This window comes from Gracilinanus agilis, chromosome 4 (assembly GCF_016433145.1).
Source record: "Gracilinanus agilis isolate LMUSP501 chromosome 4, AgileGrace, whole genome shotgun sequence".
NCBI classification, from domain to species: Eukaryota; Metazoa; Chordata; class Mammalia; order Didelphimorphia; family Didelphidae; genus Gracilinanus; species Gracilinanus agilis.
This window is the reverse complement of record NC_058133.1, coordinates 73,819,095-73,835,114: the sequence shown is the minus strand read 5'-3', so window position 1 is coordinate 73,835,114 and position 16,020 is coordinate 73,819,095.

The following is a 16,020-nucleotide window of genomic DNA, read 5'->3' as shown; positions in this document are numbered from 1 at the left end:
TTGTTGATTATTTCTACAAGCTTCTTAGTTGATTCTCTAGGATTTTTTAAGTAGACCATCATATCATCTGCAAAGTTAGTCTCCTCATTGCCTATTTTGATACCTTCAATTTCTTTGGAATGGGACTTTTTGATGAAACATGAAGGATTCCAGGGAAGGCAGCAGGCAGAAATAAGGAGAATATTTTCAGTCATGAGGGACAGCCAGAGAAAGTGCCCAAAGTCAAGAGCTGGAATGTCTACAATATCAAACCTTTGGCTACAGTCATATACCTAATACAACAGAGTTAATATTAGAAGCCAGGTCACTGTCTACGTCTATTGCTCTTTTGACTACACTAGCCTGCTCCTCTGAAGGAGAATTTTCAGCTTGCCCAGCACTGTCTGCTATGCCTAGGGTGGAGACCTCAACTTTCAGTCCTTAAAAGAATTGCAGGGTTTGGCACTTTTCTCCATGTTGTGGCCTCAATTTGCACAGAACCTTGGCATCAGATGTGATCACTCACCCTGGGAGGAAATATCCTGGTCATATTCACACATTAGAGAAAATGTGTTAACCTAAAAAAACAACCCAGAGCGAGTATGTGATCCATGGCGCAAATGATAGAAGGCTGAATGATCGGAGAAAGAAGAGGCCCTTGGGGAGCACTAGGGCCAGCTTCATAAACTTGGTAGGTTTCTGGGGACTTGGAACAAGGGTGTTGGGAGGCTGGACTAGTCCTAATGAAGAAATTAAGACAATTATTAAGAGTTTTTTCTCCAATTATATGGCAATAAATATGACAATCTAGGTGAAATGGACAAATATTTACAAAAATATAAATTGCCTAGATTAATACTTAAATAATCTCATAGCGAAAAATAAACTGAACAAGCCATCAAGGAACTCCCCAAGGAAAAACTCCCAGGGCCTGATGGATTCACATGTGAATTCTATCAAACATTTAAAGAACAACGAAGCCCAATACTACACAAACTATTTGACAAAATAAGGAAAGGAGTCTTACCAAATTCATTTTACGACACAAGTATGGTACTGATTCCCAAACCAGGAAGACCAAAAACAGAAAACAAAAACTACAGACCAATCTCCTTAATGAACATAGATGCAAGAATATTAATGAAACAATAGAAGAGATTAGAGCAAGTCATCACAAGGATTATCCACTATGACCAGCTGGGATTTATACCAGGAATGCAAGGCTGGCTTAACATTAGGAAAACCACTCACATAACTGACCATATTAATAACCAAACTAACAGAAATCATATCATATTATCTCAATAGATGCAGAAAAAGTCTTTTACAAAATACAACATACATTTCTATTTAAAAACACTAGAAATTATAGGAATAGAAGGTTATTTTCTCAAAATAACAATAAACACTATTTATTTAAAACCATCAGCAAGTATCATCTGCAATGAGGATAAGTTAGGAGCCTTCCCAGTAAGATCAGGAGTGAAGCAAGGATGCCCATTATCATCACTATTATTTAATATTGTACTAGAAACGCTAGCTATAGCAATTGGAGAAGAAAAAAGAAATCTAAGGGATTAGAGTAGGCAATGAAGAAATTAAACTATCATTCTTTGCAGATGATATGATAATCTACTTAGAGAAGCCGAGAAAATCAACTAAAAAGCTAGTAGAAACAATAATTTTAGCAAAGTTGCAGGATACAAAATAAATCCACATAAATCATCAGCATTTCTATTTATTTCCAATAAAAATTAGCAGCAAGGGTTAGAAAGAGAAACTCCATTTAAAATCACTCTAGGTCAGTGATGGGCAAACTTTTTAAAGAGGGGTCCAAAGGAAAGGAAATGCTCACCTGTCAGACTGTTTCTAAGGCAATTCTTTTGAAGTTTCATTGTATTGTATCCTACTCATTGTATTCATCAGATTAGGAATAATGTTGCTGGGCCAGATAGAACATTTCAGGGGACTGCATTTGGCCCGCAGGCCGTAGTTTGCCCATCACTGCTCTAGGTAATGCAAATTATTTGGGAATCTATCTGCCAAGACAAACTAAGGAATTATATGAACACAACTACAAAACACTTTTCACACAAATAAAACTAGATCTAAACAATCAGAAAAACATTAATTGTTCATGAAGGAGCCAACATAATAAAAATGACAATCCTACCCAAACTAATTTACTTATTCAGTGCCATACCTATCAAAACAATAAAAACCATTTTTATATTATTAGAAAAAATTAAAACAAATTTCATCTGGAAGAACAAAAGATTAAAAATATCAAGGAAACTAATGAAAAAAAAAGTGACAGATGGAGGTCTAGCAGTACCAGATGTTAAACAGTACTATAAAGCAGTGATCACCAAAACAATATAGTACCATGTGAACTAGAATGACCTCCAGGAATTGACACAGAGTGAAAGGAGCAGAACCAGGAGAACATTGTACACAGAGACTGATATACTGTGGTAAAATAGAATGTAATGGACTTCTCTATTAGCAGCAACACAATGACCGAGCACAATTCTGAGGGATTTATGGTAGAGGCTACCCACATTCAGAGGAAGAACTACATGAGTGGAAACATAGAAGAAAAACAATTGCTTGAATACATGGGTTGATGAGGACATCACCACCCTAGTGCAACTATCAATAATATGGAATAGGTCTTGAACGATGACACATGAAGAAACCAGTGGAAATGCACATCAGCTACAGGGAGAAGGGATTGGGGAGGGGGAGAGAGTAAGAACATAAATCATGTAACCATGGAAAAAATTTTTCTAAAAAACAAAACAATATGGTACTGGCTAAGAGACAGAAGGGAGGATCAATGGAATAGACTCGGGGTAAATGACTTGAGCAAAGTAGTGTTCAATAAACCCAAAGACCCCAGTTTTTGGGACAAGAACTCACTATTTGACAAAAACTGTTGGGAAAATTGGAAAACAGTATGGAAGAGACTAGGATTAGATCAACATCTTACACCCTATACCGAGATAAATTCAAAATGGGTAAGTGACTTAAATATAAAGAGGGAAATCATAAGAAAATTAGGGGAACATAGAATAGTATATCTGTCAGAGCTACAGGAAAGTGAAGAATTTAAAACCAAGCAAGAGATGGAGAACATTATAAGATGTAAAATGAATAATTTTGATTACAATAAATTAAAAAGGTTTTGTACAAACAAAATCAATGCCACCAAAATTAGAAGAGAATGAACAAATTGGGGAAAAATCTTTATAACAAAAATCTCTGACAAAGGTCTAATTTCTTAATTTTTTAAATTCATAAGGAGCTAAGTCAATTGTACAAAAAATCAAGCCATTCCCTAATTGATAAATGGTCAAGGGACATGAATAGGCAGTTTTCAGATAAAGAAATAAAAAACTATCAATAAACACATGAAAAAGTGTTCTAAATCCCTTCTGATTAGAGAAATACATATCAAAATAATTCTGAGGTACCACTTTATATATAGCAGATTGGCCAATATGACAAAAGAAAAAAGAAAAAAAGAAATACTTAAAAAAAAAGATTAGGAGTGAAACAAAGACACCTATTATCACCACTACTACTTAATATTGTACTAGAAATGCTAGCAGTAGCAATTAAAGAAAAAGAAATTGAAGAGATTAAAGTAGGCAATGAGGAAACTAAACTATCACTCTGCAGATGATATGATAATATACTTAAGAGAATGAAATTTTAAGTCTCTAACAGTTACTAGGTTTTTACATCATTTCACCTCTAAATTTGTTAGCTCACCTAAAGAATGGGATTGATAATACTTACACTACATAGTTCACAGAGCTGTTATAATTTAATAAACCTTAAAGATGAGCAATTAGTAACTAGTAAAGTCAAGACTGCTCAGTTCATCGCATAGCCCCCTACCCTTGGCAGGAAGTCGGGAGACTTGGGTTCTAGCTCCTACTTGCCAAATATATATATATATATATATAAAACAAAGAGGTTTAAGTGAAAAGATCTCTTGAGGTGGTCCTTTCTGATTCTAAAATTCAATATTGTCAAGATTTTTCTTGCTAAAAAAATCTTGGTTTCCTCAAAGACATACAATGTAGAATAAGTTACATGTTAACAAATTTATAACATTATATCTTTTGTTTATGAATTGTCATCCTCCATTTATTTTTTCAGTTACAAGGGTAATAAATAGGATTTAAAAAATTAAAGACTATAAAGAAGAATTTTTGTTCAGTTCTCCAAATTCCAACGTTCTCCCTCCTATCCCATTGCCCCCTGCCACCCTTACCATTTCTTTCCTTCTCCCCTTTCCTTCCATCCCTTTGTTATTTTATCCCATTAAAATATAAGCTCTTTATTTTGGAAAGATGTACATGAACCAATGCAGAGTGAAAAAAAGCAAAACCAGGAAAACACTGTACACAGTAACAATATTGTGGAATGATCAAATGTGATAGACTTAGCTACTCCCAGCCATACAATGATCCAGGACAATTCTGATGGACTTATGACAAAGAATGCTCTCTACCTCCAGAGAAAGAACTGTTGAAATAGGAATGCAGATGAAAGCATACGATTTTTCTCTTGCTTATTTGGGTATATGTTTTGGGGTTTTGTTTTCATAAGATTATTCACTTACAAAAATGAATAATATGGAAATGTGTTTTGCATAATACATGTAAAACCCAGACTGAAATGCTTGTCAGCTCCAGGAGGGGAAAGGGAGAGAGGGAGGGAGATAATATGGATCATATAACTTTGGAAAACTTAAGTGGAAATTTTCTGTTAAATGCAATTGGTATAAAATAAATAAAAATTTAAAAATATAAGCTCTTTGAAGGTAGTGGCTTTCTAACTTGCATTTGTATACCTAGTGCTCAGTGTGGTTCCTGAAACAAAGTTATGTGTTTATATTTAGTAAATGCTCCCTTGCTTGCTCCCTCCCTCTCTCCATCCTCCCGCCCCAGAACTATGTTGCTATATTAGTTAGCATGTTATTACTATATTAGTAATAAAAATTTTTATTACCTTGTCTTTCTAAAGCTCTTTTAAATTTGATTCATCAAACGTCTATCACTAAAATCTTTTTTTCAGTTGCTAACCATTCTTCATTATCTGACAACACTGAGCACACTTTTCTTTAAACTTTCCTTGCCTTTTATGACAGTGAAGTATCATGCATGATGTTCCTTCCCTAATCTTTCTCATCAATCCTTCTCTCTCTCCCCTTCTATAGTCTCTCTTTTTCTTCTGACCCTTTAACACCAAAACTTGGCCTGTGAACCTTTAGCCTTTCAATACATTCACTTTTGACTATTTTATTCACTTCTTAAATGGCTTTATCACAATCTATTTCTCCAGCAATAACTTCCATTTGAATGCCTTCCATCATACTTTGAATTTAATATGCCAAAATAAACTTATCACCTTTCTCAAGAAACCTTTCCCTTTTTTGATTCAATATTTCTATTAAAGGTATCAAATGATGATTTTACCTCTCACTCAAGTGCAAAAATTCATTATTTCTGCTTTCATCAAGCCATGAAACTTGTATCAATTCCACTGTCAAAAAACTCACTGGAATTTGTTCTTTCCATTTCATTGCCATCAACCTTTGTTAAAGTTCAAGTCACTATATCTCACCTGGGTTTTTTACAACTGCTAGAGATAAAAGTGTGACTTCTAAAAATGGATAAATGAAAAAACTCAAGGATGAAGTTGAACTTCTTACAAAAGAGGAGTGAGGATGAGAGGGGAGTATCATTGAAAAGTAAGAGAACAGTGATATAAAAAATTACCTCGACAAAAGATTTTTTTTTCAAGAAAGGATAGAAAAGATGATAACAAGTAGGAGATCTAGAGAAAAAGGAAATAGGAAATAGCATATAAAAGGTAGAAGGCTGCTCAATCTGAGGTATGTTGTTAATGTAAAGCACTCTTGGTGTCCCACTCTTGATGAATTGGGCTACCTGTCCTCAGTACCGTCACAAATTCTAGAGAGCTCTTCAGTAGCTTGGGAAAATATTTTCTACAATTTAAAGCACTTTAAATTTTTTTTTTAAATCTCAGCATTCATTTTTTAAAAAGCAAAATTTTATTTCCCTGGGATCGGAAAAATTGAAGTAGGTATTTCTAGAAGCCACACTGAACAGCTGGGTGAGTAACAGGGTCACAAAAGGCACATAGTAAGTAATAAATATTCTATCTATCCATCCATCCATCCAATCCTCAGCCCCTTGTAATCTTTGTTGATATATCATTATTTTGGAAAACTGGTCTCTAAAGTCATGACCACTTAATTATTAACTCCAATGGGCTTTTCTTAATCATCATCATCCTTGACCTTTCTGTAGTATGATAAAAATATAAAATATCCTAATTAACAGCCTATGTAGCAGTACATGAAAGAGACCTTAAGTAAATTATGTAAGGGATACAAAACTGTTTATGATAAAATTCATGAACTTGTAAACTACTTGAAGAAATAAAATAATAAGAATTTAAGGCAAAAAAGAAAAGAAAAAAATTCTAATCTCATAAAATAAAGGACCTGGGGAAGGAATTGGGAATTAGAGAATGAGATACCAGATCCTGGTCCAAATGGATTTGCAGTTGAATTCTATCAAGTGCTTGAACAATAATTAATAACTATGTTATACAAATTATCCTAAGATAACAAGAAAGAAAGCACTACACCAAACTCCTTTTTTGAAAGAAATATGGTCCTGATACCTAAATAGAAAATCAATAAAGAAAATAAAGCTAATTACAGATCACTATCACTAAAGACATATGAATGCAAAAAATTCTAAGTAAAATCTTAGCAAAAAGATCACAATAATATAGACTCTAAAATTACCTAGCTATCAGAAAGAACACTGATTTGTCCTGATTTTCCTTCTATCTGACCTCATAAAGTGATTCCTCCTCCTTCCAATTCCCAAGTGTGTTCTCCAAGGCCCTCTCTGATTCCCTTATTTATAATTATCATCACTAACTCTTTCAAATTTATATATCCAGCTCTTTTCTTGAACCCTATTCCTGCATTTCTAACTCCTTGTTGCATATTGCAAACAAGCACCTCAATGTCAATATATCACTGTTACCCACACAACTCCCTAAACTAAATCCCCTTAATCTAAACTTCCTATTTTTAGCAGCAGCATTTTCCCTGTCACTGAGGCTCAAAATCTTGAAGCCATTCTTGATTTTTCCATTTCACCCCCCACATCTGATTAGTTGTGAAATTCTGTCAATTTTTCCTTCACAAATATCTATGGAATTCATACCCTTCCCTTCACTCAATCACACACCACTTTAACTTGAGGCCCTTACCACCATTCTTTGGGATGATTATAAAGGAATATGAGCTGGAATCTCTCTTTGTTAGTACATAATTGATACAAATAATCTTCCTGACACCTAGGTCCTACAATGTATATTCCCCAGTTCAAAATCCTTCTGTGGCTCTCTAATTAATGCTTGTGAGATAAAACTAAAAATTCATCAGCCTGAAATTTGAGATCCTAAACCATCTGCCCGTCCCACCTTTCTAACTTTCACATTACTTTCCTTCACACACACTATATTCTAACCAAAATGGAGCATAGGAATCCCTTCTACAGCATGACTTTCCCCACTATGGTTTCAATATTGTCTTAAGAAATTAAATGGGAATTTGGGGAAAATTTTGCGAAAACCAGATGACATCCAAAGGCCAGATGTCAACATATTTTATCTTTTAATACCATAAATATATACAATTTCTTTTCTAAAAGTTAAAATAAGTAAAAAGTTCAAATTTACGAAAAGAATTTGATACCCAGCAGACAACATACAAAGGCTAGAAATTTAGAAATATAAGTGCATATAGAGGACTGAAAACCTTATAAAAGAAAAAGAAAAAATTCAGGCTTTTTCTCTGGTACAAAAGGAGGACTAAAAAATTACCAGAATGCAGACGCCACCATGATCTTAATCCCTAAAATATGGAAGGGATATCTATGTATTACATATTCCCTAAATTCAGTAAGTCATCTCCTACATTTGTATATATCATTCCCAAGGCTAGAATACACTTTCCCATCTGCACCCCAAGCCCCACAGGATAGCAGAATCACATTTTTTGAGTCTAAAGAGACTTCTACTATAGCCATCTAGTATAACCCATTGCAGAGAGAAACTTTCACTATGACATATCTGCCAAGTGGTCAAATAAGGTCTGCTTGAAGGACTCCAAGGAAGAGGAAAATATCATTTCCCAAGATGTTCAAGCAACCAAGATGGAGTTGAAAGATCTAGGTTAAAATTCCACCTCTGATCTTTACCACCTCTGGGGAAGCTACTTAATCTCCCCCGAGTCTCAGTTTCATCTTTAAATTAGGGGGTTTAGGGACAGGATTGGATTAGATGGCTTCTAAGTTTAATTCCAGTTCTAGATCTGATATAATTTTATACAGCTCTAATTATTAAGAATTTTTTTCCAGACATTAAACCTAAATTAGCTTCTTTGAAATATGTACTCATTATTCCTGGTGCTGACTTGAGTAGGAGGGGAGAACTAACAAATCATGCTTGTATAATCCATTTTCCTAGAAATGTCCTTCAAATACTTGGTATCTATCAAGCACTATCCCTCTCTTGACCCCACCTCCCTCAGGCCTTTCTTCTATAGCCTAATTATCCCCAGCATTTTCTATCAATCTCCACATAACCGGGGCTCAAGTTTTTTTACCACTTGGGACCCTCCTAACTGTACTCTTAAACTTCATCACACTTTCCACTAACTCCTAATTCTGTAAGAGCACACCAACTCAAACTCATAGCTCCTCATTATCCCAGGCCTCTGGGCCCCTCTCTCTCTTCCTCTGGAGATGGAGGAGGGTGTTTAGCAGAAAGCTTCTGTCAAATTCTCCAATTAAGGAGGGAGTCCTTGGCATTACATCATTTCCCACCTGACTGTTCCTCTGGACTTCATCAAGCTCTGTGTTCTCTTCCCTACCCTCCCAATATCTCAGCTTTTTTTAATGGGCTGTCCTCACCCATTAGATGGTGAGCACCCTGAGGGCTGTTATTTTGTCTTTCTTTTAATCCCTACCACTTATTAGCACAGTGTCTGGCATACAGTGGATGTTTAAAAAATGTTTAATGACTACTATGTCAGGTGCTCTCCTCTGAAAACACTCCAATTTAACAATATCCTACCTTAAACCATCACACTAGGAATTAAGACAATACTAATGTGGTATTCTCCCCCAAAGTGTAGGTCTGCCATCTCCTTTTTTCTGAATGCTATGCCTCTTTTTGCTGCCCAATCTATTAGGTATGAAGTGATACCTCAGAGTTGTTTTGATGTGCATTTCTCTAATTATTAGAGATTTAGAACACTTTCTCATGTGTTTATTGATACTTTTGATTTCTTTATCTGAAAATTGCCTATTCATGTCCCTTGCCCATTTATCGATTGGGAGATGGCTTGATTTTTTTGTACAATTGATTTAGCTCCTTGTATATTTGAATAATTAGACCTTTGTCTGAGTTTTTTTGTTATAAAGATTTTTTCTCAATTTGTTGTTTCCCTTCTAATTTTGGTAGCATTGGTTTTTCTGTACAAAAACTTTTTAGTTTAATGTAGTCAAAATTATTTATTTTACATTTTGTGATTTTTTTTTCTAACTCTTGCTTGTTTTTAAAATCTTTCCTTTCCCAGAGATCTGGCAAGTCTACTAGTCTGTGCTCAACCAATTTACCTATAGTTTCCTTCTTTATATTCAAGTCATTCACCCATTCTGAGTTTATCTTGGTATAGGGTGTGAGATGTTGATCTAGGCCCAATCTCTCCCATATTGTTTTCCAATTTTCCCAGCAGTTTTTGTCAAATAGTGGGTTTTTGTGCCCAAAGCTGGGTTCTTTGGGTTTATGGAAAACCTGTCTTGCTGAGGTCCCTTACCCCTAGTCTATTCCACCAATTCTCTTTAATGCCTCTTCGTCAGTACCATATTGTTTTGTTTTTTTTTTAAACATTTTTAAACCCTTAACTTCTGTGTATTGTCTCATAGGTGGAAGAATGGTAAGGGTGGGCAATGGAGGTCAAGTGACTTGCACAGGGTCACCCAGCTGGGAAGTGTCTGAGGCCGGATTTGAACCTAGGACCTCCCGTCTCAAGGCCTGACTCTCAATCCACTGAGCTACCCAGCTGCCCCAGTACCATATTGTTTTGATGACTACTGCTTTATAGTACAGTTTAAGATCTAGTATTGCTAGGCCACCTTCCTTCATATTTATTTTTCATTATTTCCCTTGATATTCTTGGTCTTTTGTTCTTCCTTACTTTAAGATTTTTAACATGTTCTTTTTCTAGTTTTTTCCAGTTGCCTGCCCAATTCTCTGATCTGCTTTTCCCCTATTTTACTGATGGAAGCATTTAGAGAGATACATTTTCCACTAAATACTGCTTTGGTTTTATCCCACAAATTTTGATATGCTGCCTCCTCAATGTCATTCTCTTTAATGAAATTATTGATTGTATCTATAATTTGTTCTTAGAATGATTATTTTGTTTCCAATTAATTTTTAATTTTTATTTCCATGGAGCTTTATTATAATTTTTATTGCATTATGTTCTGAAAAGGTTGCATTTTTATTTGCTTTTTTGTATTCAAAATGTGTAGTTTTTATGCCCTAATACATGGTCAATTTTTTGTGTAGGTGTTATGTACTGCTAAAAAGAACATATTATTCCTTTCTATTCTCATTCAATTTTCTCCAGAGATCTAATAAATGCAAATTTTCTAAAATTTCATTCACTTTCTTTACTTCTTTCTTGTTATTTTTGGTTAGATTTTTCTAGATCTAGGAGGGGAAAGTTGAGGTCTCTCACTAATAGAGTTTTGCTATCTATTGCCTCCTGAAGCTCATTTGGTGCATATATGTTTAGTATTGAAGTTATCAAGATATAATTTCCTTCCCTATCTCTCTTAATTAGATCTATTTTTTGCTTTAGCTTTATTTGAGAACATGATTTATTTCTGTTTTTTTTTTACCCCAGATGATGACGCGCAATAAATTCTGCTCCAGTCTTTACCTTTACTCTGCATGTGTTTCCCTGCTTCAAATGTGTTTCTCATAAACATATTGATTTTTAATCCACTTTTGTTATCCACTTCTGTTTTTCTGATTTCTTCCCATTCACATTTACAGTTATTATGATTACCAACTATATATTACCCATCATTTTATTTTCCCCTTTTGATTCTGCTCTCTCCTTTTAATTTGTCCCTCTTCAAAAGTGTTTTACTTTTAATCACCACTCCCCACTCCTTTCCCCTTCTGTTGGCGTACCCTTGTCTTATTCCCCTCTAACTTCTCTATAGGTAATATAGGATTCTATACCCAAATGGGTATGGCTGCTATTCCCTCTTTGAGTCAATTACAATGAGATTAAGGTCTAAGCAATGCCCATCACCACTTCTCTCAACCGTAGTAATTATTTTTGTGCTTCCTTAGGTGAAATAATTTATCTCATTTCTATTTCTCTCTCTTCCCTTTTCTCTAAGTACAATCCTCTTTTTCACCCTTCAATTTGGGGGGGGGGGAGGCATATCATATCATCCTAATCAACTTACTCCTTCGCCATCGGTTGTGTCTGACTCTATGTCTCTTATTAAGGTTTTCTTGGCAAAGACTAGAGTGGTTCGCCAGTTCCTTCACTAGCTCATTTTACAGATAAGGAAACTGAGGCAAACGGGGTTAAGTAGCTTGCCTAGGGTCACACAGATAGTGTCTTATGCCAGATATTAACTCAGGAAGATGAGTCTTCCTGACTCCAGACCTGGCGCTCAATCCACTGCACCATTCATACCTTTATTCCTCCCTTCTAGACTGCTATCCCTTGCTGGGAGAATGTCTAAGACATAAAAGTCACTCAAGAAATAATTGTTGAATATAACAGTTAAAATTCTAATTCTAGAATTAGAAGTCAATCAGCATAATCCTGAAAACCTGTTTTGTAAAGCGCTGAGGCACATCACTGGCTTCTGAACACTAAAATTTTTTTTCTGCCTTCAAGTATTTTGTAAGTTTATTGTCATTCTTTTGTTTTAATACTTTCTGCAGAGCCTCTAAATACAAGGAACTTAATTCTATAAGAAATTTGGCTTCTATATATTTTTATTCAATTTTATAAAAAAAGGAAACCAGAATAAAAACACGTTATAAGTAAATGAACTGCTTTAATTTCATTTAATTATTACCTACATCTATACTTAATGAAGTTTCATTTTTGTCCCTGTTATCCCAGGTCTAGTGTGGTCCTTGGCAAATCTATTATATACTTGAATGATATAAAAGAACCTTATTCATAATTAAAACTGACCATATTTTCCCCATTTGTGCTGCTACACCAAAATTAACTCAGTAAATAAAACTTTACATAAGGGCAGCATTTTGGTTCAAAAAAATCAATAATTTTAAAATAAATTACAATCTACCCAGTACTTAATACAATTAAAGATTAGTTCTGCCTTAAATTCATAATTCAACAGTGCCTCCTAGTGTTGAGAAAAAGAATGCATTCAAATTTAGGAGAAACTAATGGCTAGTAAGAGGTTTTTGAGGAAGGGAGAAGAGGAGAGAATGTTGTTATTTGTGTAGCATAACTTATGCCTGAAAGATAGTACTATAGATGGGAGAGACAGCCATCTTTGGAGCCAGGAAGACCTGGGTTTAAATCTTGCTTTTTAAATATAATATCTTAAAAATATCTTAAAACAGTTATATTACAGAAAAAAGCCTACTTTTTCTTATAACAAAAACAACTTTTCAGAACACAAGAGAACAATGCCATCTATATAGAAATGTCAAGACTCCAATGTCAAAACTATTGTCAGTTAAAAATAGAAGCCTTAATTAATAGTAATAAAAACATTAAAATATGTTAGGAGTCCATCAAAGAACAGAAAAAAGAAATGATCATCTGCATAGGTGGAAAAAGTTTAGTTCCTCGCACTAATATAATCACTATATTAACAGACCATCCCCACTCCAAAAATTGTATGGTACTGATTATAATTCAAGTGATCTTGACCAAATCACTTTATCTCTGCAAGTCTGATTTTCTGATATATAGAATATTTGAAATACTTATCTCACAGGATTTATATACAGAAGCCCTCAAACTTTAAGACATTTTATATATATATGGGGGTTTTGTCAGTAGGCAACTACATGCACAGTGAAGGCCTAAATTCAAATGTAGTCTAAGACATTTACTGTCCATGTGATCTTGGGGTAAGATACAAAATCTATTTGCCTCGGTAAAAGGGGATGACAATAGAATCTACCTCACAGGGTTACTATGAAGATCAAATGAGATAATAATTGTAAAGTGCTCAGCACACTGCTTGGAACATAGCTGGCACTATATAAATGTTAACTAATGAGGAGGAGAAGGACAATGATGGTATTCAACAATGTTTAAATCAGTTAATATCTGATATTATTAGATGGGCAGCTAATATTCTATTTAACCCAAAACACAAGAAAGCATTCATTTTGGGTAAAAACTCCTTCAATTCTTTAAAAAGTATGTAATCTGGAAAACCCATAGGAAAAGAAATGCATACACATGCACATTCATAAATGCAAATATTTAAAAAGGTTCAACATTTACAATCACCAGAAAAAAATCATCAATGAGAATGAAATGATGATACTTAGAATTTATATATTGCTTTAAGATTTGAGAAATGTTTCCCATAAATTAACTCATTTGATATTATCTCATTTTGGAGATAAGGGAACTGAGACAGAGAGGTTAAGTGATTTGCCCAGGGTCACAAAGCTAGTAAATGCATGAAGTTGAATTTAAACCGAGCAATTCCTGACTTCACATCAAGTGCTCTATTCACTGTGCCACTTAGCTCTCTAGCATATAAACACATATAATTTGTAACAGTTTATAATGAGATGAAGATTTCTAGATTTTCAGACTAAGATGTCAGAGGATTTATAACTTAACATTTGCTATTATTAAAAAATTTCAAGTTTATCAAATGACCAATCCATAGGACAACACCCACTAATTTAAGAGCACATATACAAATATATTAGAATGTTAATTTCTTTTTCACTGGATAGTCTAACTCTACAGAACTTGAATATTCAAGTAATAGACCATATTGGCTCTGACATAACTCACATTTTATCCAGAAAGTTAATAATTTATGGCTGGTAGAAACAGAAAAGAGATATTTGAGACAACTCAGATAACGTAAATAGACCCTGACTTGAACTGAACAGTAAAATGTTATTATTTCTTTAAAAAGAGCTACCTAGATATCTACAAAAGCTTGTTGCATCTAATGACTAATATATCAAAGAGGTTCTAACAGCTCTTTTAATGATAAGGCCATTTGTCCTGAACCAGCAAAGATTTTTGTTGTCTGGCAAGCTGAAATACTGGAATCAGAGATGCATCAGGCACCTGTCAAAATTTTATTGAATAACTTAATTCTTACTTTTGTTAAAGTATGCTCAAATCCAGGCTTTTCTGAAAAGTGCTAATTGGACAATTATTTTGTTTCTAAAGATTCCCACAGCATTGTTTACCACATGGCTAAGTTTAAAGAATGGTATTTTAGTATTGCATGGTGGCTTAGAATGTCAAATAAAGACTAGCAGTCTATCAAAGCGCAGAAATAGGAGGCCTTTCTATAGCCTTTTCTTAACCAGTCTGGAACCACTGCTCTAGTTGCTAGAAGAGGCACCTGGGATATGTTTAAAAATCAAAGACAGAAATAACAGTGGCTTCCAAAGCTACCTATTCATTCAGATAAAACACAAACAATTTATCTAGGAATAGGGTAGCAAATGTAGTCACTGACACATCTGTATATAGTATCTTGGTAATTTTTTTGCCCAACAAATTCTGAACTGGTAGCTGACTTTACCAGTGGCTTAAGTAAATCATTTTTAATAAATATGGTTGACTTTCAAATAAAATCAAAAGTCAGTCATAGGTAAAATGCATTACTTTCTTTATAGAGTCTTTAAAAATAATCAGATTTACAAACTAATGCTTTGTAAAAGCAAATGTTACTTTATACTTTGCATGGAAGGCTAGTAGTTTCCTGTGCTGAAATGCTATTTCATCACTTCTTACATCATCACTTGGGTAATAGTTAACTCAGTAGTCAACAGTAATAGTACAGAAAACAGCCTACTTTTCTTCTCTTGTAACAAAAACTGTTCAGAACACAATGAGAACATTGCCATCTACATTAAAATGTTAAGCCTCCAATGTCATATCTATTGTCAGTTAAAACAGAAGCCTTAATTAATAATAATAAAAAGTTAGAATTAACCAAGCATGTTATTTCCTAATTTTTAAAACTAATTTGATTCTATCTTTCCTTCACCAATGTATTTTTTAAAAATAATACATTGTAAGGGGCAGCTGGGTAGCTCAGTGGAGTGAGAGTCACGCCTAGAGACAGGAGGTCCTAGGTTCAAACCCGGCCTCAGCCACTTCCCAGCTGTGTGACCCTGGGCAAGTCACTTGACCCCCATTGCCCACCCTTACCAATCTTCTATCTATAAGACAATAAACCGAAGTACAAGGGTTTAAAAAAAACAAAAAAAAACAATACATTGTAAATGCATTTATACAGCTACATAAAAGAAAATGTTAGAATTTTAAGAACTTAAAAATTTTCAAGTCTAAATTGGGGACCTGGATCTTTGATTTCATTAGTAGAAGACTAACCAACCTTAATATTCTAAGCTGGAAAACTAGTATAGGAAGTAATTGTAACAAGGAGAAAATCAATGAAAATGATACGTTAAGAATCCAATTTGTACCCTTAACCAAATAATGGCATAATTAAAATATTTCCAAAGATCCATGATCTCACTGATGTGGGTACTCATTTCACCAATGCATATTACAACTCATGCAGAGTATAAGTAGTTATCAGTAGTATTAATTATAAACGTGAGACTGGCTAGTTTAACCAGAAAGTGGTCAAATCTCTGCCAATTTCTCCA